The 27,906-nt window shown below is 37.6% G+C and overlaps 1 protein-coding gene, 1 non-coding gene and 1 pseudogene across 6 annotated transcripts in view; 1 reads left to right on the top strand and 2 right to left on the bottom strand.

Moving 5' to 3' along the window:
• The window catches only part of PFKFB1 (6-phosphofructo-2-kinase/fructose-2,6-biphosphatase 1), a 127,935-nt gene that overhangs the window by 37,900 nt on the left and 62,129 nt on the right, over window positions 1-27,906 (bottom strand). The window lies entirely within an intron of this gene.
• On the top strand, window positions 18,103-18,210 carry LOC131822336 (U6 spliceosomal RNA). The gene has a single exon (XR_009350212.1). It is a non-coding gene; the product is annotated as a U6 spliceosomal RNA (small nuclear RNA).
• LOC131821464 (large ribosomal subunit protein uL30-like) lies at window positions 22,608-23,466 on the bottom strand (annotated as a pseudogene).

The raw sequence follows: 27,906 nt of genomic DNA on the forward strand, positions 1-27,906 counted from the left end.
TAGCCAATGCAAACTGCAGAAAATCAGGCAAAAATAAAATACTGAAGGAGGCCAGGAAAAAGGTGTGGTAGGAACACCTTACTTACAGAAGAGCAAGGTGGAGAATTATACTGGACTTCTTGTTAGAAGCCACATAAGCAAAAAAGAGAGTGAAATCTAAAAAAAAAATTCAAGTATTGAAAGTAAACAACAACAGCAGCAATAACAAAAAAAGCCCCACAAACCTTGTCAATGCAGAATTCTAAATTCAGGAAAAATGTCCTTTAAAAATAAAGGCAAAATAAATACTTTTATTTCAGACAAACAAAAACGGGAAATTCATCACAGGCAGACCTGTCATATAAGAAATATTAAAGAATAATATTTAGGCAGAAAAGATCTGATATAGGTCATAAATCGGATGTACATCATTAAAGAAGAACATTGGAAAAGGAATAAATTAAGGCAAAATATACCTTTAATTTTGCATATTCTTAATTGTTCTAAAAGATTACTGTCCAAAGCAGTAATAGTAATAATGTATTGGGTGTTCATAGCATATATCAAAATGAAATAAATACAAAAATGACACAAGGAAAGGGAGGAAGAATCTGGGAATGTTCTGTTATAAGGTACTTGTTCTACATGTAAAGTAATATAGTGTTATTTGAAGGTGAATCCAAATTATTTTAAAACATATATTATAAAAACTAGGAGAACCACTAAAAAGTAAAGACAAACCCAAAAAAGAAAGGCATAAATATATATAAACAATAAGTAAACACACCAATAAAATGGGGTCATGAAAAATGCTCAAATAAGATGAGGTAAAGCAAAAAAAAAGAAAAGAAAGGAAAAGAAAATATAAAAAAGAAACAAGTCTTGGAAGATAGTGGTAGAGTAGGAAAACTCTAGGCTTCCTTGTCCCACAAATACAGCTAGGTAACTATCAATCATCCTAAATAACACCAAAACCAAGCTGAAGACTAGCAGAACAAATTCCACAACTAAAGGTACAGAAAAACTCACATCAAAGAAGGTAAGAAGTGTGAGAGAAGCAGAGAGAAACAGATCATGGTCACCATGGTGGGGAAGGGGCTGCAGTTGCAGAAGAGGGTGAGAGATAGACTAACACACAGGGCATCCCACATGGGTAAGACAAGCACCCATGGAAATTGACCTGGAAAATGAGAGGGGATGAAATTTGTGAGCTTTTTAAGATGAGGTTCAATAAAAAAAAAAAAAAAAATGGAAGCTCTTACTGCTAAGATAAATGAGGCAGAAGAGAGAATTAGTGTTATAGAAGACCAAATAATGGAGAATAAAGAAAGTGAGTAAAAGAGAGATAAACAACTATTGGACCATGAGGGGAGAATTTGAGAGATAAAGTGATACCATAAGATAAAACATGATTAGAATAATTGGGATCCCAGAAGAAAAAGAAAGAGAGAGAGGCAGAAGGTATATTGGAGAAAATTATAGCAGAGAACTTTTCTAATTTGGGGAAGGAAACAAGCATCAAAATCCAGGAGGCACAATAAAAATAGGTCAACAGGGGCAGAGTCAAGATGGCGGAGAAGGAGCAGGCTGAGACTACTTCAGCTAGCCGGAGATCAGCTAAAGATTATCTAAAGATTGCAAACACCTGAAAATACATCGGCAGATCAAAGAGAAGAAGAACAGCAATTCTGGAAACAGAAAAACAACCACTTTCTGAAAGGTAGGACCGGCAGAGAAGTGAATCCAAAGCGACGGGAAGATAGATCCGGGGGGAGGGGCCGGCTCCCGGCAAGCGGCGGAGAAACAGAGCACAAAATCGGGACTTTTAAAAGTCTGTTCCGCTGAGGGACATCGCTCCAGAGGCTAAACAGGGGCAAAGCCCACACGGGGTCAGCGAGGCCTCAGGTCCGGCAGGGTCACAGAAGGATCAGGGTGTCTGAGTGTCGCAGAGCTTGCGGGTATTGGAACGGGAAAGCCGGCTACAGAGACAGAGCCGACAGTAAGCTCGCAGCTCGGTGTTACCTTGAACCGGTCGCAAGCTCGAGGAGCTCGGAGCGCGGCTGGAGGTCAGGCAGACGGGAGTAACTGGGCGCTGTTCTCTGAGGGCGCACTGAGGAGTGGGGCCCTGGGCTCTCTGCTCCTCCGGGCCGGAGACCAGGAGGCCGCCATCTGTATTCCCGTCCTCCGGAACTCTACGGAAAGCGCTCAGGGAACAAAAGCTCCTGAAAGCAAACCCGAGGGGATTACTCACCCCGGCCCCTGTTAAGGGCGGTGCAATTCCGCCTGGGGCAAAGACACTTGAGAATCACTACAACAGGCCCCTCCCCCAGAAGATCAACAAGAAATCCAGCCGAGACCAAGTTCACCTACCAAGGAGTGCGATTTCAATACCAAGGAGAGCAGCAGAATTCCAGAGGAGGAGAACGCAAAGCACGGAACTCATGGCTTTTTCCCTGTGATTTTTTTTAGTCTTGCAGTTAATTTGATTTTTTTCTTTTTCATTTTTTGTTTTTTTTCTCGCCTTCAGGTAATTTTTTTTTAACTTTTACCTTTTTCTTTTTTAACATTTTTTAACTAGTTTATCCAATATATATATTTTTTCTATTTTATATTGTTCTTATTTGTTTTCTTTTTTTTTAATTCTTTTTTTTTCTTTCTTCCTTTTTGAACCTCTTTTTAATCCCCTTTCTACCCCCTCACGATATGGGATCTCTTCTAATTTGGTTAAAGCACATTTTCCTGCGGTTGTTGCCACCCTTTTAGTATTTTACTTGCTCCTTCATGTACTCTTATCTGGACAAAATGACAAGACGGAAAAATTCAACGCAAAAAAAAGAACAAGAGGCAGTACCGAAGGCTAGGGACCTAATCAATACAGACATTGGAAATATGTCAGATCTAGAGTTCAGAATGACAATTCTTAAGGTTCTAGCCAGGCTCGAAAAAGGCATGGAAGATATTAGAGAAACACTCTCGAGAGATATAAAAACCCTTTCTGGAGAAATAAAAGAACTAAAATCTAACCAAGTTGAAATCAAAAAAGCTATTAATGAGGTGCAATCAAAAATGGAGGCTCTCACTGCTAGGATAAATGAGGCAGAAGATAGAATTAGTGATATAGAAAACCAAATGACAGAGAATAAAGAAGCTGAGCAAAAGAGGCACAAACAGCTACTGGACCACGAGGGGAGAATTCAAGAGATAAGTGACACCATAAGACGAAACAACATTAGAATAATTGGGATTCCAGAAGAAGAAGAAAGAGAGAGGGGAGCAGAAGGTATACTGGAGAGAATTATTGGGGAGAATTTCCCCAATATGACAAAGGGAACGAGCATCAAAACTCAGGAGGTTCAGAGAACACCCCTCAAAATCAATAAGAATAAGCCCACACCCCGTCACCTAATAGTAAAATTTACAAGTCTCAGTGACAAAGAGAAAATCCTGAAAGCAGCCTGGGAAAAGAAGTCTGTAAAATACAATGGTAAAAATATTAGATTGGCAGCTGACTTATCCACAGTGACCTGGCAGGCCAGAAAGAGCTGGGATGATATTTTCAGAGCACTAAAGGAGAAAAACATGCAGCCAAGAATACTATATCCAGCTAGGCTATCATTGAAAATAGAAGGAGAGATTAAAAGCTTCCAGGAGAAACAAAAACTGAAAGAATTTGCAAACACCAAACCAGCTCTACAGGAAATCTTGAAAGGGGTCCTCTAAGCAAAGAGAGAGCCTACAAGTGGTAGATCAGAAAGGAACAGAGACCATATACAGTAACAGTCACCTTACAGGCAATACAATGGCACTAAATTCATATCTCTCAATAGTTACCCTGAATGTTAATGGGCTAAATGCCCCTGTCAAAAGACACAGGGTATCAGAATGGATAAAAAAACAAAACCCATCTATATGTTGCCTCCAAGAAACTCATTTTAAGCCCGAAGACACCTCCAGATTTAAAGTGAGGGGGTGGAAAAGAATTTACCATGCTAATGGACATAAGAAGAAAGCAGGAGTGGCAATCCTTATATCAGATCAATTAGATTTTAAGCCAAAGACTATAATAAGAGATGAGGAAGGACACTATATCATACTCAAAGGGTCTGTCCAACAAGAAGATCTAACAATTTTAAATATCTATGCTCCCAACGTGGGAGCAGCCAACTATATAAACCAATTAATAACAAAATCAAAGAAACACATCAACAATAATACAATAATAGTAGGGGCCTTTAACACTCCCCTCACTGATATGGACAGATCATCCAAGCAAAAGATCAACAAGGAAATAAAGGCCTTAAATGACACACTGGACCAGATGGACATCACAGATATATTCAGAATATTTCATCCCAAAGCAACAGAATACACATTCTTCTCTAGTGCACATGGAACATTCTCCAGAATAGATCACATCCTGGGTCCTAAATCAGGACCCAACCGTTATCAAAAGATTGGGATCATTCCCTGCATATTTTCAGACCACAATGCTCTAAAGCTAGAACTCAACCACAAAAGTAAGTTTGAAAAGAACCAAAATACATGGAGACTAAACAGTATCCTTCTAAAGAATGAATGGGTCAACCGGGAAATTAAAGAAGAATTGAAAAAAATCATGGAAACAAATGATAATGAAAATACAACGGTTCAAAATCTGTGGGACACAACAAAGGTAGTCCTGAGAGGAAAATATATAGCGTTACAAGCCTTTCTCAAGAAACAAGAAAGGTCTCAGGTACACAACCTAACCCTACACCTAAAGGAGCTGGAAAAAGAACAAGAAAGAAACCCTAAGCCCAGCAGGAGAAGAGAAATCATAAAGATCAGAGCAGAAATCAATGAAATAGAAACCAAAAAGACAATAGAGCAAATCAACGAAACTAGGAGCTGGTTCTTTGAAAGAATTAATAAAATTGATAAACCCCTGGCCCGACTTATCAAAAAGAAAAGAGAAAGGACCCAAATAAATAAAATCATGAATGAAAGAGGAGAGATCACAACTAACACCAAAGAAATACAAACTATTATAAGAACATACTATGAGCAACTCTAGGCCAACAAATTTGACAATCTGGAAGAAATGGATGCATTCCTAGAAACATATAAATGACCACAACTGAACCAGGAAGAAGTAGAAAGCCTGAACAGACCCATAACCTTTAAGGATATTGAAACAGTCATTAAAAATCTCCAAACAAACAAAACCCCAGGGCCCGACGGCTTCCCCGGGGGAATTCTACAAAACATTTAAAGAAGAACTAATTCCTATTCTCCTGAAACTGTTCCAAAAAAATAGAAATGGAAGGAAAACTTCCAAACTCATTTTATGAGGCCAGCATCACCTTGATCCCCAAACCAGACAAGGATCCCATCAAAAAAGAGAGCTATAGACCAATATCCTTGATGAACACAGATGCGAAAATACTCAACAAAATACTAGCCAGTAGGATTCAACAGTACATTAAAAGGATTATTCACCAGGACCAAGTGGGATTTATTCCAGGGCTGCAAGGTTGGTTCAACATCCGCAAATCAGTCAATGTGATACAACACATCAATAAAAGAAAGAACAAGAACCATATAATACTCTCAATAGATGCTGAAAAAGCATGTGACAAAGTACAGCATCCCTTCCTGATCAAAACTCTTCAAAGTGTAGGGATAGAGGGCACATACCTCAATATCATCAAAGCCATCTATGAAAAACCCACCGCAAATATCATTCTCAATGGAGAAAAACTGAAAGCTTTTCCGCTAAGGTCAGGAACACGGCAGGGATGTCCATTATCACCACTGCTATTCAACATAGTACTAGAGGTCCTAGCCTCAGCAATCAGACAACAAAAGGAAATTAAAGGCATCCAAATCGGCAAAGAAGAAGTCAAATTATCACTCTTCACAGATGATATGATACTATATGTGGAAAACGGAAAAGACTCCACTCCAAAGCTGCTAGAACTTATACAGGAATTCATTAAAGTGTCAGGATATAAAATCAATGCACAGAAATCAGTTGCATTTCTTTACACAAACAGCAAGACAGAAGAAAGAGAAATTAAGGAGTCAATCCCATTTACAATTGCATACAAAAGCATAAGATACCTAGTAATAAACCTAACCAAAGAGGCACAGAATCTATACTCAGAAAACTATAAAGTACTCATGAAAGAAATTGAGGAAGACACAAAGAAATGGAAAAATGTTCCATGCTCCTGGATTGGAAGAATAAATATTGTGAAAATGTCTATGCTACCTAAAACAATCTACACATTTAATGCAATTCCTATCAAAGTACCATCCATCTTTTTCAAAGAAATGGAACAAATAATTCTAAAATTTATATGGAACCAGAAAAGACCTCGAATAGCCAAAGGGATATTGAAAAAGAAAGCCAACGTTGGTGGCATCACAATTCCGGACTTCAAGCTCTATTACAAAGCTGTCATCATCAAGACAGCATGGTACTGGCACAAAAACAGACACATAGATCAATGGAACAGAATAGAGAGCCCAGAAATAGACCCTCAACTCTACAGTCAACTAATCTTCGACAAAGCAGGAAAGAATGTCCAATGGAAAAAAGCGTCTTCAATAAATGGTGCTGGGAAAATTGGACAGCCACATGCAGAAAAATGAAATTGGACCATTTCCTTACACCACACACAAAAATAGACTCAAAATGGATGAAGGACCTCAATGTGAGAAAGGAATCCATCAAAATCCTTGAGGAGAACACAGGCAGCAACCTCTTCGACCTCAGCCGCAGCAACATCTTCCTAGGAACATTGCCATGGCAAGGGAAGCAAGGGCAAAAATGAACTATTGGGATTTCATCAAGATCAAAAGCTTTTGCACAGCAAAGGAAACAGTTAACAAAATCAAAAGACAACTGACAGAATGGGAGAAGATATTTGTAAACGACATATCAGATAAAGGACTAGTGTCCAGAATCTATAAAGAACTTAGCAAACTCAACACCCAAAGAACAAATAATCCAATCAAGAAATGGGCAGAGGACATGAACAGACATTTCTGCAAAGAAGACATCCAGATGGCCAACAGACACATAAAAAAGTGCTCCATATCACTCGGCATCAGGGAAATACAAATCAAAACCACAATGAGATATCACCTCACATCAGTTAGAATGGCTAAAATAAACAAGTCAGGAAATGACAGATGCTGGCGAGGATGCGGAGAAAGGGGAACCCTCCTACACTGTTCGTGGGAATGCAAGCTGGTGCAACCTCTCTGGAAAACAGCATGGAGGTTCCTCAAAATGTTGAAAATAGAACTGCCCTATGACCCAGCAATTGCACTATTGGGCATTTACCCTAAAGATACAAACGTAGTGATCCAAAGGGGCACGTGCACCCGAATGTTTATAGCAACAATGTCCACAATAGCCAAACTATGGAAAGAACGTAGATGTCCATCAACAGATGAATGGATCAAGAAGATGTGGTATATATACACAATGGAATACTATGCAGCCATCAAAAGAAATGAAATCTTGCCTTTTGTGACATCATGGATGGAACTAGAGCATATCATGCTTAGCGAAATAAGTCAAGCAGAGAAAGACAAGTATCATATGATCTCCCTGATATGAGCAAAGAAACAAAACAAAACAAAAAACAAGACTCACCAATATGCTGTCCACAAGAAATTCATTTTAGACTCAAAGACAACTCTAGATTTAAATGGGAGGTGGAAAACAATTTACCATGCTAATGGACATCAAAAGAAAGCTTAGGTGGCAATCCTTATATCAGAAAAATTAGATTTTAAGCTAAAGACTATAATTAGAGATGAGAAAGGACACTGTATCATACTCAAAGGGTCTGTCCAACAAGAAGATTTAACAATTTTAAATATATATTCCTGTAACATGGGAACAGCCAATTATATAAACCAATTAATAACAAAATCAAATAAACACATCAACAATACTACCATAATAGTAGGGAACTTTAACATCCCACTCACTGAAATGGACAGATAATCTTTTTTTTTTAGTAAAAGATTTTATTTATTCATTTATTTATTTATATATTTAAAATTTATTTGACAGAGAGAAATCACAAGTAGATCGAGAGGCAGGCAGAGAGAGGGGGGAAGCAGGCTCCCCACTGAGCAGAGAGCCTGATGCGGGGCTTGATCCCAGAACCCTGGGATCATGACCTGAGCTGAAGGCAGAGACTTTAACCCACTGAGCCACCCAGATGCCCCATGGACAGATAATCTAAGCAAAATATCAACAAGGAAATAAAGGCTTTTAATGACATACTGGAGAGATGGACATCACAGATATATTCAGAATATTCTATCCCAAAGCAACAGAATACACCTTCTTCTCTAGTGCACATGGAACGTTCTCCAGAATAGATCACATCTTGTTTCACAAATCAGGTTTCAATCAGTACCAAAAGATTGGGATCATTCCCTGCATGTTTTCAGACTACAATGTTTAGAAACTAGGACTCAATCATAAGAGAAAAGATGGAAAGAACTCAAATGCATGGGGGCTAAAGAGTATACTACTAAAGAATGAATGGGTCAACCAGGAAATTAAAGAAGAATTTTAAAAATTCATGGAAACAAATAAAAATGAAAACACAACTGTTCTAAATCTTTGGGATGCAGCAAAGGCGGTCCTGAGAGGAATGTATATAGCAATACAAGTCGCTCTCAAGAAGCAAGAAAGGTTTCAAATACAAAACCCAACCCGACACCTAAAGAGGCTAGAGAAAGAACAGCAAATAATGTGTAAACCCAGCAGCAGAAGAAAAATAATAAAGATCAGAGCATAAATCAATGAAATAGAAACCAAAAGAACAGTGGAAGAGATCGACAAAAGTAAAAGCTGGTTCTTTGAAAGAATGAGATTGATAAACCCCTGGCCATTGGAGAAGTGTCTGTTCATATCTTCTGCCCATTTTTTGATATGATTATCTGTTTTGTGTGTGTTGAGTTTCAGGAGTTCTTTATAGATCCTGGATATCAACCTTTTGTCTGTACTGTCATTTGAAAATATCTTCTCCCATTCCATGGGTTGCGTCTTTGTTTTGTTGACTGTTTCCTTTGCCGTGCAGAAGCTTTTGGTCTTGATGAATTCCCAAAAGTTTATTTTCGCTTTTTGTTTCCTTTGCCTTTGGAGACATATCTTGAAAGAAGTTGCTGTGGCTGATATTGAAGAGATTACTGCCTATGTTCTCCTCTAGGATTCTGATGGATTCCTGTCTCACGTTGAGGTCTTTTATCCATTTTGAGTTTATCTTTGTGTATGGTGTAAGATAATGGTCGAGTTTCATTCTTCTACATATAGCTGTCCAGTTTTCCCAAATGAAAACATACAAATGGCTATCAGACATATGAGAAAAATGTTCATCATAACTAGCCATCAGGGAGATTCAAATTAAAACCACATTGAGATACCACCTTACACCAGTTAGAATGGCCAAAATTAGCAAGACAGGAAACAACATGTGTTGGAGAAGATGTGGAGGAAGGGGAACCCTCTTACACTGTTGGTGGGAATGCAAGTTGGTGCAGCCACTTTGGAGAACAGTGTGGAGATTCCTCAAGAAATTAAAAATAGAGCTTCCTTATGACCCTACAATTGCACTACTGGGTATTTACCCCAAAGATACAGTTGCAGTGAAATGAAGGGCCATCTGTACCCCAATATTTATAGCAGCAATGGCCACAGTCACCAAACTGTGGAAAGAACCAAGATGCCCTTAAACGAACGGATGGATAAGGAAGATGTGGTCCATATACACTATGGAGTATTATGCCTCTATCAGAAATGATGAATACCCAACTTTTGTATCCACAGGGATGGAACTGGAAGAGATTATGCTGAGTGAAATAAGTCAAGCAGAGAGAGTCAATTATCATATGGTTTCACTTATTTGTGGAGCATAAGAAATAACATGGAGGACATGGGGAGATGGAGAGGAGAAGGGAGTTGAGGAAAATTGGAAGGGGAGGTGAATCATGAGAGACTATGGACTCTGAAAAAGAACCTGAGGGTCTTGAAGGGGTGAGGGGTGGGATGTTGTGGGAACAAGGTGGTGGGTATTAGGGAGGGCATGTATTGCATGGAGCGCTAGGTGTGGTGCAAAAACAATGAATACTGTTACACTGAAAAGAAATAGAAACATGATGGGATTGGGAAGGAGACAAACCATAAGTGACTCTTAATCTCACAAAACAAACTGAGGGTTGCTGGGGGGAGGGGGTTTGGGAGAAGGGGGTGGGATTATGGACATTGAGGAGAGTATGTGCTTTGGTGAGTGCTGTGAAGTGTGTAAACCTGGTGATTCACAGACCTGTACCCCTGGGGATAAAAATATATGTTTATAAAAAATAAAAAATTAAAAAAAAGAAATAGAAAAATAAAAATTAAAAAACAAAGCAAAACAAAACAAAAAAACCCTGGCCAGTTTTAACAAAAAGAAAAGAGAAAGGACGCAAATGAACAAAATCATGAATGAAAAAGGAGAGATCACAACCACCACCAAGTAAATACAAACAATTATAAGAACATATTATGAGCAACTATACACCAGCAAATTGCACAATCTTGAAGAAATGGATGCATTTATAGAGATTTATAAACTACCAAAACTGAACCAGGAAGGAATAGAAAATTGGAACAACTGATTACCAGTAAGGGGATTGAAGCAGTCATAAAAAATCTCCCAACAAACAAGAGCCCAGGGCTATATGGCTTTCCTGGGGGAATTCCACCAAAAATTTAAGGAAAAATTAGTACTTGTTCTCCTGAAACTGTTCCAAAAAATAGAAATGAAAGGAAAACTTCCAAACTCATTTTATGAGAACAGGATTACCTGATTCCCAAACCAGACAAAGACCCCATCAAAAAGGAGAATTAACAGATCAATATTCCTGATGAACATGGATGCAAAAATTCTCACCAAAATAGTAGCCAAAAGGATCCAACAGTACATTAAAAGGATTATTCACCATGATCAAGTGGGATTTATTCCTGGGCTGCGAGGTTGGTTCAACATCTGCAAATCAATCAATGTGACACAATACATTAATAAAAGAAAAAACAAGAACCATATGATACTCTCAAAAGATGCTGGAAAATCATCTGACAAAGTAAAGTATCCTTTCTTGATCAAAACTCTTCAATGTGTAGGGATAGAGGCTACACACCTCAGTATTGTCAAATCCATTTATGAATATCATTCTCAATGGGGAAAAACAGCGAATATCATTCTCAATGGGGAAAAACTGAGAGCTCTTCCCTAAGGTTAGGAACACAGCAGGGCTGTCTAGTATCACCACTGTTTTTCAACATAGTACCAGAAGTCTTAGCCTCAGCAATCAGACAACAAAAAGAAATAAAAAGCATCTAAATCAGCAACGAAGAAGTCAAACTTTCATATGCAGATGGTATGATACTTTATGTGGAAAACCCAAAAGACTTCACTCTAAAACTGCTAGAACTCATGCAGGAATTCATTAAAGTGTCAGTTTATAAAATCACTGCACAGAAATCAGTTGCATTTCTATACACTAATAAGGCATAAGAAAGAGAAGTTAAGGAGTCAATCTCATTTACAACTGCACCCCAAACCATAAGATACCTAGGAATAAACCTAATCAAAGAAGCAAAGAATCTGTACTCATAAAACTGTAGAATAATCATGAAAGTAATTGAGGAAGACAAAAAGAAATGGAAAAAAAAAAGTTCTATGCTCATAGACTGGAAGAACAAATATTGTGAAAACATCTGTGCTATCTGGAGCAATCTACACATTTAATGCAATCCTTTTCAAAATACCATCAAGTTTTTCAAAGAAATAGAACAAATAATCCTAAAATTTATATGGAACCAGAGAAGACCCCGGATAGCCAGAGGAATGTTGAAAAAGAAAACCAAAGCTGACGGCATCACAATTCCAGACTTCAAACTCTATTACAAAGCTGTCATCATCAAGACAGTATGTACTGGCACAAAACTGGACACATAGATCAATGGAACAGAATAGAAAGCCCAGAAATGGACCCTCAACTCTATGCTTAACTAATCTTCGACAAAGCAGGAAAGAATCTCCAATGGAAAAAAGACAGTCTCTTCAACAAATGGTGTTGGGAAAATTGGACAACCACATGCATAAGAATGAAACTGGATCATTCCCTTACACTACACACAAAAATAGACTCAAAATTTATGAAAGACCTCAGTGTGATACAGGAATCCATCAAAATCCTTGAGGAGAACACAGGCAGCAACCACTTCAACCTCAGCTACAGCAACTTCTTCCTAGAAACATTACCAAAGGCAGGGGCAAAAAATGGACTATTGGGACTCCAACAAGATAAAAGTTTTGCACAGCAGATGGAACAGCCAACAAAACCAAAAGACAACCAACAAAATGGGACAAGATATTTCAAATGACATATCAGATAAAGGGCTAGTATCCAAAATCTATAAAGAACTTATCAAACTCAACACCAAAAGAACAAATAATCCAATCAAGAAATAGATGGAATACATGAACAGACATTTCTGCAAAGAAGAAATCCAAATGGCCAAAGACATTGGAAAAGTGTTCAATATCACTTGGCATCAAAGAGGTACAAATCAAAACCACGGTGAGATACCACCTCACACCAGTTAGAATAGCTAAAATTAACCAGTCAGGAACTGATAGATGTTGGTGAGGATGTGGAGAAAGGGGAACCCTCCTACATTGTTGGTGGGAATGCAAGCTGGTGCAGCCACTCTGGAAAACAGTATGGAGGTTCCTTCAAAAGTGGAAAATAGAGCTACCCCATGACCCAGTAATTGCACTACTGCGTATTTACCCTAAAGACACAAATGTAGTGATCTGAAGGGGTACGTGTACCCAAATGTTTATAGCAGCAATGTCCACAATAACCAAACTATGGAAAGAGCATAGATATCCATCAACAGATGAATGGATAAAGATGAAGTGTTATATATGTACAATGGAATGCTACGCAACCATCAAAACCCCCCAAATCTTGTTATTTGCAATGAGGTGGATTGAACTAGAGGATAGTATGCTAAGAGAAATAAGTCACTCAGAGAATATGATCTCACTGATATGAGGAATTTGGTAAACAAGACAGAGGATCATAGGGGAAGACAGGGAAATATGAAAGAAGATGAAACCAGAGAGGGAGACAAACCATAAAAGACTCTTAATCACAGGAAACAAACTGAGGGTTGCTGGAGGGGAGGGAAGTGGGAGGGTTGGGGTGGCTGGGTGATGGCTTTGGGGAGGGTATGTGCTAGGGTGAGTGCTGTGAATTGTGTAAGACTGATGAATAACAGACATGTACCCCTGAAGCAAATAATACACTATATGTTAATAAAAATGCCATATCCTTGGTGAACATATTTGAAAATTATGTATCTGGTGTGTCAGGAATTATAAACACCTTAAACTGAACAGTAAAAGAAAATCTAATTCAAAGATCTGCAAAAAAATATGAACAAGCATTTCACCAGCCCAGATATGTAGATGGCAAAAAAACATATCAAATGATGTTCAAGGCCATGGGCACCTGGGTAGTTTAGTTGGTTAAATGTCTGACTCTTGGTTTTAACTCAGGTCATGATTTCATAGGTCGTGAGAAGGAGCCCTCCATTGGGCTCTACATTCAGTGGGAAGTCTCCTGGAAGATTCTTTCCCTCTGCCCTTCCTCCCTCTCTCTCTCTCTCTCTCTCTCAAATAAATAAATAAATAAATAAATAAATCTTTAAAAATAAAAATAAAGGATGTTCAAGGCCAAAAGAAAGGGCATCAAACCTCACTTGCTGGCACCTTCCTCTTGGACTTCCAGCCTCCAGAACTGTGAGAAATAAATAGACATAGTGGTTTATCATGGGAAAATTTTCCCACCTGAAGAATGGCCCAGATAGAAATAGAAACAAATAGAAACTGTGACTTCAGGGAAGGTGACAGAGTAAAAAGATTCTAAGCTCACCTCCTCCCATAGACACACCTGGATAAAAGCTACATCAGTGTATCCAACCCAGAAGATGACCTGAGGATCTTTAGAACAGACTTTCCATGGTTAATCATAGAGAGGATGACACATTTCAAAGGTAAGGAGGGTAGAAACTCACGTGGGAACAAAACACCCAGTGGGATTAACCACAAGTGAGACTAACCATGAAGAAGCACAGAAAAAGGATATGAGCAGACCCCACACCAGGTACCCCAGACACAGGAGCCCTGCACTGGGAAGACAAGAACCCATAATATTTGATTTGAAAACTAGTGGGGCTTAACTTCCTGAGTTTTTATGATAAGCCAGCCTTAATACTGGGTCCATTAAAAATCAGCAGTTCCGCTCTGGAAGAGCTGGAGGGCTATAGAAACGGAATCCCTGTTCTTAAAGATACAGCATAACAAAAGCCCCACCAAGACAGCATAGATGCAGCAATTTAAAAGTAACTGGAGTATATGTACAAGGAATTTATTTACTAATTACAGAAAGTGTGCTGGAGTGGCAGAAAACCTCATGAGATTTCTCCAAGCTCAAAAGAACTTGTGGATGCCAATTCTCTCTCCCCACAGCCTAGATAGTCAGGCACCTGTGCGAACCAGCATGAGCACTCTTCACCTACTTTGCTAACACTGTGCACCCACTCTCAAATTCTTCTATGGATCCAACCCATTCAACATGCCCCACATGGCAGGAATTCCCCCAAAGTAGTTCCTGACACATCTCACCCTTCAAGAAGCCCTAGCAGGAACAAGCACTACTCCAATGTGACTCCTACCCTGGGGAAAGGGTAAGAAACCCACACATACCAGTACAGTCACAGCCCCAGCAGCTGAACCTTATACGTAGCAGTGCAGAAAGAGTGCCCTCTCTGGGCACTATCAGAAACTATCAGTGTTTCTGCAGCCCTGGCAAGCATCTTGTTTGACTGCCAGCCCTGGTCACAAACAAAATCCTCTCAGGGTACAAGGCAGGGAAAATTCACTGCAGGTCATTGTTACTACAGCCCCAACAGATGGACTGAGAGCAGACATATGGTTTCACTGCATATCCCACCCATCAACAAATGCCTCTCAGAGGAAATTTCAGGGAGACCACCATGTAGTTGTGTGACAGCAGTCTAGCAAATGGGCTGAAGATAAGCATCTAGTCTGGCTGCCAAAACCACCCAAATATAAGACCATAGCAGCCCCAGACCAGCCCCTTAACAATACAGGGACTAAACCCAGCTAATAGCAGGCAAAGTGGGCCATTGCTGCCAACTGGACTGCAAGTAAATGAGGTTCAGCTACAACAGTAGGGTACATAAAACCCATATAGGACACATCTCTGAAGCAACAGGTTCTGGTGAACAGGGGCATTACACTACAAGGTATCACAGGATCTCTTCTTAATAAAACCACTCCTTGCAAGTCAATGTAGCTGACTTTCCTAATACATAGAAAAAAAACTATAGATAGTAAGACAAAATGAGGAGACAGAAGGATATATCCCAAATGAATGAACAGGATAAAATCACAGTAAAACAGATAAATGAAACAGATAAGCAATATGCTTAATAAAGAGTTCATAGTAATGGTTATAAAGAAACTTACTGGACTTGAGAAAAGCATGAAGGATCTCAGTGAGACATTCAACAAAGAGAAAAAATACAAAATGAGAACCAATCAGGGCACCTGGGTTGCACAGTCAGTTAAGCATCTGACTCCTAGTTTTGGCTCAGGTCGTGATCTCAGGGTCATGAGATCAAGCCCTGTGTCAGGCTCCACACTTCGTGCAGAGTCTGCTTGGGATTCTCTCTCCCTGTCCCTCTGTCCCTCCAGGTTTTTTTCTCTCTCTCTAAAATAAATCTAAAAAAAAATCAGTGATGAAGAAGTTAATAATTGAAATTAAAAACACACTAGATGTAATGAATAATATATTAGAAGAAGCAAAGAATGGATCAGCAAGCTGAAAGATAGGGAAAACAACCAAGCTGCACAGTGAAAAGAAAAAAAAATAACAACAAATACCACAGAGATATAAACAATTATGAGAAAATATTATGAAAAACTATATGCCAAATAAATGGAACAACATGGAAAAAATGGGTAAGTTCCTAAAAACATATAAAATACCAAAACTGGAAAAGAAAGAAGTACAAAACTTTAACAGACAGATAACCAGCAAAGAAACTGAATGAGTAATAAAAAACTCAAAACAAACTAAGTCCAGGACCAGCTGTCTTCACAGGCAAATTTTACCAATCAGTGAGCATCTATTCTTCTCAAACAGTTCTAAAAAATATGTAAAAGGAAGAAAAATGTCCAAGTTCATTCTATGGGATCAGCATTACCCAGACCACATAGAGACTACACTAAAAAAGAGAACTACAGGCCAAAAGCTCTCATGATGCAACATTTCTCAAAAATAATAGCAAACCTAATCGAACAATGCATTAAAAAAATCATTCACCACTATTAACTGGGATTTATTCCTGAGTTGCAAAAGTGTTTCAATATTCGCAAATAAATCAATGTAATACACCACATTAATAAAAGAAAGGGTAAGAGCCATATGATCATTTTAATAATTTCAAAAAAGGCTTTTGACAAAGTATCCATTCATGATAAAAACCCTCAACAAGGGTTTAGAAGGAACATACCTCAACAAAATAAAGGCCATATATGAAAAATCCACAGCTAATATCATCCTCAGTGAGGAAAAACTGAGGGCTTTCCCTCTATGGTCAACGACAAAACAAGGATGTCCACTCTGACAACTGTTATTTAACATAGCACTTGAAGTCCCTGCCACAGTGATCAGACAACTAAAAGAAATAAAAGACATCCAAATCAGAAAAGAAGAGGCCAAAACTTTCACTATTTGCAGATGACATGAAACTCTATATAGAAAACCCAACAGACTCAACCCCAAAATTGCTAGAACTGGGGCATCTGGGTGGCTCAGTGGGTTAAGACCTCTGCCTTCGGCTCAGGTCATGATTTCAGGGTCCTGGGATCAAGCCCCGCATCGGGCTTTCTGCTCAGCGGGGAGCCTGCTTCTCCCTCTCTCTCTGCTTGCCTATCTGCCTGCCTGTGATCTCTGTCAAATAAATAAATAAATCTTTTTAAAAAATTGCTAGAACTGAAAAATGACATCAGTAAATTCACAGGAAACAAAATCAATGTACAGAAATCTATTGCATTTCTATCCACAAATAATGAAATAGCAGGAATAGAAATCAAGGAATCAGTCAAACTTACAATTGCACCAAAATCTATAAGATACCTAGGAATAAATATAATTAAGTGAAGTGAAGGACCTGTATCCTAAAACAAAACAAAACAAAACAAAAACAAAAACCCAACCAACCAAACAAACAAACAAAAATACTATAAAACACTGATGAAAGTAATGTGTGAAGAGGACACAAAGAAATGAAAAGACATTCATGATCATGGACTGGAAGCACAGATATTGTTAAAATGTCTACCTGAAGCAATCTACATATTTAATGCAATCCCTATCAAACTACCAATAGCACGTTTCACAGAACTAGAACAAACAATTCTAAAACTTGTTTGGAACAACAGAAGACCCCAAATAGCCAAATAAAACTTGAAGAAGAAAAGCAAAGCTTGGGGTATCACAATTACAGGCTTCAAGTTTTATTACAAAGCTGTAGTGATCAAAACAGTATTTTGCTAGCACAAAAGCAGACACATAAATCAATGGAACAGAATAGAAATCCTAGAAGTGAACGCACAACTCTAAGGTCAATTACTCTTCAGCAAAGCAGGAAAGAGCAGTCTCTTCAACACATGGTGCTGTGAAAAATGGACACCAATGTGCAAGAGAATGAAACTGAACCACTTTCTTGCACCATACACACACAAAAAATTCAAAATAAATGAAAGACCTAAATGTGAGACCTGAAACCACAAAAATCCTAGAGGATAACACAAGCAGTAACCTCTGTGACATCGGGCATAGCAACTTCTTTGTAGCTATGTCTCCCAAGGCAAGGGAAAGAAGAGCAAAAATAAACTATTGGGACTACATCAAAATACAAAGCTTCTGCATAGCAAAAAGGAACAGTCAAGAAAATTAAAGGCAGTGCTCGCTTCGGCAGCACATATACTAAAATTGGAACCATACAGAGAAGATTAGCATGGCCCCTGTGCAAGAAAATTAAAGGCAACCTATGGAATGTAAGAAGATGTTTGCAAATAACTTCCCTGATAAAACATTGTTATCCAAAATATATAAAGAACTCATAAAACTCAACATCTGTAAAAATAATAATCTAATTAAAAATGAGCAGAAGACATGAATAGACATTTTCCCAAAAACATTGAAATGGCCAAATAGACATATGAAAAGATGCTCAACATCACAATCATCAGAGAAATACAAATCAAGACTATAATGAGATTCACCTTACATCTGTCAGAATGGCTAACATAAACAACACAAGAACAAAATATGCTGGCAAGGATATGGAAAAAATAGAACCCTCTTGCACTGTTGCTGGGAATGCAAACTGGTGTAGCCACTGTAGAAAACAATATGGAGGTTCCTCAAAAATTTAGTAATAGAACTATCCTATGATACAGCAATTGAGCTACTAGGTACTTACCCAAACAATACAAAAATACTAATTCAAAGGGATACATGTACCCCAACATTTATAGCAGTATTATCTACAATTGCCAAACTGTAGAAACAGCCTAGGTGTCCATCAACTGATGAACGGATAAAGAAGATGTGATATATAGATATATAAATGAAATATATACATATGTATATATATGGAAAGATAAGATGTGATATATATATATCACATATACATACATATATATATAATGAAATATTACTCAGTCATAAAAAGAATGAAATCTTGCGATTCGTAATGACATGCAGCTAGAGAGTATTATGCTAAGTGAAATCAGTCAGAGAAAGACAACTATCATATGATCTCCCTGATATGAGGAAGTGGAGATACAACATGGGGGTCTCGGGGGTAGGAAAAGAATAAATGAAGAAAGATGGGATCGGGAGGGAGATAAACCATAAGAAACTCTTAATGTCTGTCACAAAACAAACTGACGGTGGCCAGGGGGAGGGGTCGTAGGGAGAGGGTAGTGGGGTTATGGACATTGGGGAGGGTATGTGCTATGGTGAGTGCTGTGAAGTGTGTAAACCCGGTGAATCACAGACCTGTACCCCTGGGGCTAACAGAACATTATATTAAAAAATTAAAAAAATTATCCTCAAAAAAAAAAAAAATTCTACATGTGAGTGACATCATAAGGTATTTGTCTTTCTCTGACTTATTTCACTTAGCATTATGCACACTAGCTTCATCTATGTTGAGGCAAAGGTCAAGATCCCATTCATTTTTATGGTTGAATAACGTTCCATTATATAAATACCACACCCTTTTATGCATTCATCTTTTTTTTTTTTTTTTTTTTTTGTGTGTGTGTGAGCCTGGTGGTGGGTATTAAGAAGGCATGTACTGCATGGAGCACTGGGTGTTGTACATAAACAATGAATCTTGGAATACTGAATCAAAAACTAATGATGTAGGGGTGCCTGGGTGGCTCAGTGGGTTGAAGCCTCTGCCTTCGGCTCAGGTCATGATCTCAGGGTCCTGGGATCGAGCCCTGCATCAGGCTCTCTGCTCAGCGGGGAGACTTCTTCCCCCTTTCTCTGTCTCTGCCTGCCTCTCTGCCTACTTGTGATCTCTGTCTGTCAAATAAATAAATAAAATCTTTAAAAAAAACCTAATGATGTATTTTTTTTCTCATAGATTTTATTTTATTTTATTTTTTTAGAATGTCTAAAGATTTTATTTATTTTATTTTTTTATATAATTTTTTACTTTTTATAAACATATATTTTTATCCCCAGGGGTACAGGTCTGTGAATAATGATGTATTTTATGGTGACTAACATAACAGAATAAAAAAATCCATTCATCTTTGATAAATACTTGGGCTGCTTACATAATTTGAGTATTATAAATATTGGTGCTATAAAAATGGAGGTGCATGTATTCCTTCAAATTAGTGTTTTTGTATTATAGGGGTAAATATCCAGTAGTGTGATTACTGGATCATAGGGCAGTTATAATTTTAAATTTTTGAGGAATCTCCATCCTGTTTTCCACAGTGGATGCATCCATTTGGATTCCCATCAACAGTGCAAGAGAGTTCTTTTCTCTTAACTTCCTTGCCAGCACTTGTTTCTTGTGTTGTTAATTTTAGCTATTCTGACAGGTGTGAGATGAGATCTCACTATAGTTTTGATTTGCATTTCCCTGATAATCAGTGATGATTAGCATCCTTTCATGTGTCTGTTGGCTATCTATATGACTTCTTTAGAGAAATGTCTATCCACGTCTTCTACACATTTTTTTATTTGGATTTTTCAGCTTTGGGGGTTGAGTTTAATATGTTCTTTATGTATTTTGGAAACCAACTCTTTATGGAATATGTAATTTTCAAAGATCTTTTTCCATTCTGTAGGTTGCCTTTTAGCTTTATTGATTGTTTTGCTCACTTTGCAGAAATGTTGCTTTTGTTTCTCTTGCTTCATGAACCATATCTAGAAAGTTGTTAGGGTTGATGTCAAAGAAATTACTGCCTGTGATCTCTTCTAAGATTTTTTTTTCATTCAAATTTCCAGAATCTGTATTCAAATCTATAGCACACATACCACATCTTCTTTATCCATTCATCATGGATAGACATTTGGGCTCTTTCCATAGTTGGGCTATTGTTGATAGTGCTACTATAAACATTGGGGTGCATATAACCTTTGGAATCAGGTTTTTTCTTTCTTTTTTTGGTATCATTTTGGCAAATACCTAGCAGTGCAATTTAAGGATCATAGAATAATTCTATTTTTAACTTTCTGAGGACCCTCTGTACTGTTCTCCAGAGTGGCTGTACCAGTTTGCATTTCCACCAACAGGGCAAGAGGGTTCCCCTTTCTCTGCATCCTTGCCAACACCTGTTGTTTCTTGTGTTGTTAATGTGAGGTAGTATCTCATAATTTTGATTCCTATTTCCCTGACAATTAGTGATGTTGAGTATCTTTTCATGTGTCTGTTAGCCACCTGGATGTCTTCTTTGGAAAAGTGTCTATTCATGTCTTTTGCCCATTTCTAAATGGATTATTTGTTTTTTGGTTGTTGAGTTTGATAAGTTCTTTATAGATTTTGGATACCAAACTTTTATCTGATATGTTGTTTGTGAATATCTTCTCCAATTCCATAGGCTTCCATTTAGCTTTGTTGATTATTCCCTTTGCTGTACAGGAGCTTTCATGAAAACTGGACAATTTTCTTACACCATACACAAAAATAAATTCCCAAAATGGATGAAAGATCTAAATGTGCAACAGGAAACCATCAAAATATTAGAGGAGAACACAGGTAGCACCCTCTTTGACCTCAGCTGCAGAAACTTCTTACTGGACACATTGCTGGAGGCAAGGGAAACAAAAGCATAAATGAACTCTTGGGACCTCATCTTCTAGGATATTTATGATTTAAGGTCTCAAATTTAGGTCTTTCATCCATTTTGAATTTATTTTTGTGTATGGTATAAAAACAGTCCATTTCTTTCATTTGCATTTTGTTGTCCAGTTTCCCACTACCATTTGTTGAAGAGATTGTTTTTTTTCCCCTTTGGATATTCCTCCGTTTTGTTCAAAGATTAATTGACCATATAGTTGTGTGTTTATTTCTGGGTTTTCTTTTCAATTCCATTAATCTGTGTCTAGTTTTGTGCCAGTACCATACTCTTTTTATTACTACAGCTTTGTAATAAAACTTGAAGTTTGGAATTGTGATGCTTCCAACTTTGCTTTCCTTTTTCAAGATTGCTTTGGTTATTCGGTTTTTTTTTTTTTTTTTTTTTGCAGTTTCATACAAATTTTAGATCTTTTTAATTCTAGTTTTGTGAAAAGTGCTGTTGTCATTTTGATAGGGATTGCATTAATTATGCAGATTGTTTTGGGTAGCATAGACATTTTTAACACTAATTGTTCTTCTAATCCGTGAGCATGGAATTTCAATTTCTTTGTATCATCTTCAATTTCTTTTGTCAGTGTTTTATAGTTTTTAGAGTACAGTTCTTTCATCTCTTTGGTTAGATTTATTCCTAGATATCTTATTCTTTTGGTGGCAGTTATAAATGGGTTTGTTTTCTTAATTTCTCTCTCAACTGATTCATTATTGATGTATAGATATGCAGCAGATATCCGTACATTGATTTCGTATCCTGTGACTTTACTGAATTCATTTATCAGTTCTAGCATTTTTTTTGTGAAGTCTTTTGACTTTTTAAATATGTAGTACCATGTCATCTGCAAATGAAAGTTTTACTTCTTCCTTACCAATTTGATGCCTTTTACATTTTGTTGTTGTTATCTGGTTGCAGTGGCTAGGACTTCCAGTCATTTGTTGAATGAAAGTTGTGAGTAGACATCCTTTTCTTGTTCCTGATGTTAGGGGAAAAGCTTTCAGTTTTTCCCCATTAAGGATGGTGTTTATCTGTGGGGTTTTCATATATGGCCTTTATTTTGTTGAGTTATATCTCTAAACCTACTTTTTTTTTTTCCACTTGAGAGTAGTCCTTTATTAACTGGCCTGATTACAAAAATAATCATGGTAGATACCTTAGTTCATTCTTCGAATAAGCCTATTGATCTGGTCTTCCCTGTTGCCAGCATCTCCACCTTCCACAAAATGGGTGGTCTTTTTCTTCATCCCCCCTCGTGGAGAAGATAATTTAAAGGGCCATTAAAAGTTGTTTGCCTCTTTGAAACGTTTTTCAACAGTATAGATCTCGTGAATCAGATCCTCCATGCAGATGATGCCATGTTTACCAAGAGATCGGGCAACCAATGTGTTATCTGTCAGGGCAATTCGCTTCTTTTTGATTTTGCCATAACCACGCTTGTAGATCAATTCATTCACTGACTTCAGGTTAGAGTACCCCCATGCTATATATGGTTCCACAATCCTTAACATGTTAACTGAAGCCTTGTTGAGCTTAACAAAGGTGCCATTGAAGATTTGACGAAGGCGAAGGAGCTGCAACACCTTTCGAACCTTTGGGCTCACACCATTGATGCCTCTGATCCTGATGACAAACGCCAACTTGGGTTCTGCAGGTACGTAGAAGTTGCCAGCTTTTCTCGCCATCCTCGCCATCCAAATCTCGGTCCTGTACATCTGTCTGTACTCCTTGTGGTAATGCTTGGCTTTCTCATCTTATCTAAGCTTCCTCCTTGCCTTTCGAAGCATCTTTTGAGCAAACTTCTTCCTCAGACGCTTGATCTTCAGCTCTGCGAAATTCCTTCGCTTCTTTTTAAGGGTTTCTGGCACGGCAGGAACCTTCTTTTTCTTCTCCTCTGTACCCTCCATGGTTCCAGCCGGAAAAAGAGGTCTCTAAACCTACTTTGTTAAGAGTTTTTATCAAGAGCAAATGTAGTGCTTTGCCAAATGCTTTTTTTTGCATCTATTGAAAGGATCGTATGGTTCTTATCCTTTCTTGTATTGATGTGATGTATCACATTGATTAATTAGCAAGTACTAAACCACTCTTGCAACCAATGAATGAATATCACTTGATCATGGCAAATTATTTTATTAATGTACTGTTATATTCAATTTGCTAGTATTTTATTATTTCTGCATTTATGTTCATCAGGGATATTGGCCTGTAGTTTGTGTTTTTTTTTTTTTTTTTTTTTTTAAGTGAAGTCTTTATCCAGTTTTGCTATCAGGCTAATTTTGGCCTCATAGAATGAATTTGGAAGTTTTTGTTCCTTTTCTATTTTTTGGAATAGTTCGAAAAAAAAAAAAACAGGTATTAACTCTTCTTTATGTGTTTGGTAGAATTCATCTGTGAAGCCATTCAGTCCTAAACTTTTGTTTGTTTAGAGCTTCTTCATTATTGATTCAGTTTCTTTGCTAGTTATTGTTCTGTTCAAGTTTTCTATTTCTTCCTGTTTCAGTTGTGGTAGTTTATATATTTCTAGGAATTTACCCATTTCCTCTAGGTTGTCTAATTTCTTGGCATATGGTTTTTCATAATATTCTTTTATGATTATTTGTATTTCTGTAGTGTTGGTTGTTATTTCTCCATTCTCATTTGTGAGTTTATTTATTTGAATCCTTTCTTCTTTTTTCTTGACAAGTCTGGCAAGACATTTATCACTTTTATTGACTTTTTTCAAAGAACCATCTTTTAGTTTCATTGTTTTTTTAAAAATTTTGTATATCATTTAATTCTGCTCTAATCTGTATTAATTTATTCCCTTCTGAAGGTTTTAGGTTTTTGTTGTTGTTGTTGTTGTTATTTAGTTTTTGTTCTTTTTCTAGCTCCTTTAGGTGTAAGATTCATTTTTATTAATCTGAGATTTTTCTTGCTTCTTGAGGTAGGGCTATATTGCTATATATTTCCCTCTTAGGACTTCTTTTGGTGCATGCCAAAGGTTTTGGACCTTTGTGTTTTCATTTCCAGTTGTTTCTGTGTATTTTTAAATTTCTTCTTTGATTTCTTATTTTATGCATACATTGTTTAGTAGCATGTTATTCAACCTCCATGTATTTGTGGTCTTTACAGATTTTTCTTGTGGTTGACTTCTAGTTTCATAGTGTTTTGGTCAGAACATGTGCATAGTATGATTTTGGTCTTTAATTTGTTCAGGTTTGTTTTGTGGGTTAATATGTGATCTACTCTGGAGAATGTTCCATGTGCACTTTAAAAGAGTGTGTATTCTATGGTTTTAGGATGGAAAATTCTAGACATATCTGCTAAATCCATGTATTCCAGTGTGTCATTCAAAACCATTGTTTCTTTTTTAATTTTCTGTTTAGATTATCCTTTGATGTTAGTGAGGTGTTAATGAACTTTATGTTTGTTATTAAAGGAACTTTATGTTTGTTATTAACTGCTTTATGTATTTGGGTGCTCCTAATTTGAATGCACAAATATTTACAGTTGTTACATCTTCTTGTTGGATTGTCTCTTTTATTATGATGTAGTGTCCTTCTTTGTCTCTTGTTACAGACTTTTTAAAAAAGACTTATTGTTTATTTGACAGAGAGACACAAGCAGGCAGAGCAGCAGAGGGAGAGGGAGAAGCAGACTCCCCACTGAGCAGGGAGCCCAATGCGGGGCTTGGTCCCAGGAACCTAGGATATCACCTGAGCCGAAGTCAGTCACTTAACCAACTGGGCCACCCAGGTTCCCCCAGAATTTGTTGTAAAATCTAATTTGTCCAATAGAAGTATTGCTACTCTCCCTTTCTTTTAACATCCATCTGTATGATGTTTCTCGATCCTCTCACTTACAGTCTGCAAGTATCTTTCAGTCTAAAGTGAGTCTCTTGTAGGTCGTGTAGATGGGCTTTATTTTCTCAGTCATCCTTTTACCCTATGTCTTTTGTTTGGACAATTTAACCCTATTATATTCAAAGTAATTGTTGATAGTTATATATTTATTGCCATTTTATTTCTGTTTTGTGATTGTAAGGTTTTTTTTCTGATCCTTCTATTTCTCTATCTCATGGTTTGCTGGGTGTTTTTTAGAGATATATTTTGTTTCTTTATCTTTACTGTTTGTATATTTATTACTGGTTTTTGATTTGTGGTTACCATTAGTTTTGTATATAACCTCTTCTGCATACAGTAAATTGTATTAAGTTGATGGTCATTTCAGTTTGAACCCATTCTTTATTCTCCTACTCATGTTTTAGGTATATGTTGTCATATTTGAAATACTTTTATGAGTTTTTTGATGTGTTTTACAGAAACATTATTATTTTTTATTGCTTTTGTGTTTCTTGCCTTCATACTGTAACTTTTGGCCTTTCATTTTCACTCAAAGTGTTCCCTTTAATATTTCTTGCAGGGCTAGCTTAATGATCTTAAACTGCTTTGGATTTTTTGTTGTTATTATTGTGTTTTTGTTCGTTTATCTTTCCTTCTATTGAGAGTGGTAGGCTACTGGATGGGGTATTCTTGGTTGCAGAGTTTTTCCATTCAGCAATATGAATATATCATGCCACTTTCTTCTGCCATGCTAAGTTTCTGCTGAAAATCCACAAATAGCCTTATGGAGTTTTTCCTTGTATATAACTGTCTTCTTTTCTCTTGCAACTTAATTTTTCTTTATCACTACTTTTTGCCATTGTAATTGCTATGTGTCTTATTGTTAACCTCCTTGAGCTGATTTTTTGGGGGAGGAATCTCTGTAGCTCTTGGATCTGGATATCTGTTTTTTTCCACAGTTTAGTGAGGCTTTCAGCTATTTTTTAATTTTTAATTTTTTAAAAGATTTTATTTATTTATTTGACAGACAAGTAGGCAGAGAGAGAGAGGAGGAGGAATCAGGCTCCCTGCTGAGCAGAGACTCCCCCCCCCCCATGTGGGTCTTGATCCCAGGACCCTGGGATCATGACCTGAGCCAAAGGCAGAGGTTTTAACCCACTGAGCCAACCAGGCATCCCTCAGCTATTTTTTAAAAAAATAAATTTTCTGCTCCTTTGTCTCTCATTTCTTCTGCGATCCCTATAATCTGAATATTATTACACTTAATGGAATCACTGAGTATCCTAAGACTCAATTTATACATTTTTTACCTCTCATTTGCTCAGCTTGGTTACATTCCATTCCTGTCTTCCAGGTCATTATTTATTTTTCTGCTTCCTCCAGCCTGTTATTTATTTCATCAAGTGTATTTTTAAATTTCATTTATTGTGTTTTTCATCTCTGATTGGTTCTGTTTCATCTCTTTGGTAAGGGTTTCACTGACATTCTCCCTTTTCTCAAGTTAAGTGAGCATCCTTATGAACATTACTTTAAATTCTCTAACAGACATATTTTTTATATCCATTTTGCTTATGTCTCTTGCTTTATTGTGTTCTTATTCTTTCATTTTAGGATTTGTTTTTTTGGTTTTTTTTCTCACATTTTTCTAACTCTCATTGTTTGTTTCTCTGTGTTAGGAAAGTCAGCTATATCTCCTGTTCTTGGAGGTAATGTTCCTATGAAGAAGAGGTCATGAAATGTCCTGCATTGTAGTGTCCCATGTCCCCAAGGACATGGCACATTAGGGAGTGACTCCTTTCTATGTTCTCTGTGCCCTGTTGTGTTTTTCCTGCTTTTCACTTCAGTCCACTGGTCTATGGTGGCTCTCTTTGCCTGTTGTAAAGATTGTTTGGTCCCTGGCAGTGGGGGATGCATTTTACCAAGGTAAATGCTGGTCTTCTTGCCAAATGAGACCTGGAATCACCACTGTCTGGATTGGGCAGGTCTAAGGGCATCTTCAAAGCATGCATATGTAGGGTATATATTTTTAAAAGATTTTATTTATTTATTTGACAGAGAAGGAGAGTGAGCATAAGTGGGGTGAGCAGAAAACAGAAGCAGAGGGAGAAGCAGGCTCTCCACCAAACAAGGAGCTTGATACAAGGCTCGATCCCAGGACCCTGGGATCATGACTTGAGTCAAAGGCTGACACTTAGCCAACTGAGCCACCTAGGCACCTCAGAGTGCGCATTTTTAAGAAGGAATGCCTTAGTTTTTTGAAGTGCCCTCTGCAGGTGATGCATCTTTCAGGACCTAGGCCCCACAAAATGTGTAGACTGGAAGACATGGTGCTGGCAAGGTTTGTATTGGTTTTCTGAGGGAGGGGCCCCACAGCACTGGGTGTGGGGTAAGCATGACTGGGGAAGAAAGATCTGTTGAAGAACAAGGGGTGGAGGCTTGGTGCAAGCAAGTAGTGAGCATCAGTGCAGTGCTACACTGTTTCCCACAGAAGGTCATGCATTTATGCTGGAGGTGAAGGAGGAAAATGGTGCCTGCCAACTCCTTTGTTCTTGGAGAGGTCTCTC

This window comes from Mustela lutreola, chromosome X (genome assembly GCF_030435805.1).
Source record: "Mustela lutreola isolate mMusLut2 chromosome X, mMusLut2.pri, whole genome shotgun sequence".
Classification (NCBI taxonomy): domain Eukaryota; kingdom Metazoa; phylum Chordata; class Mammalia; order Carnivora; family Mustelidae; genus Mustela; species Mustela lutreola.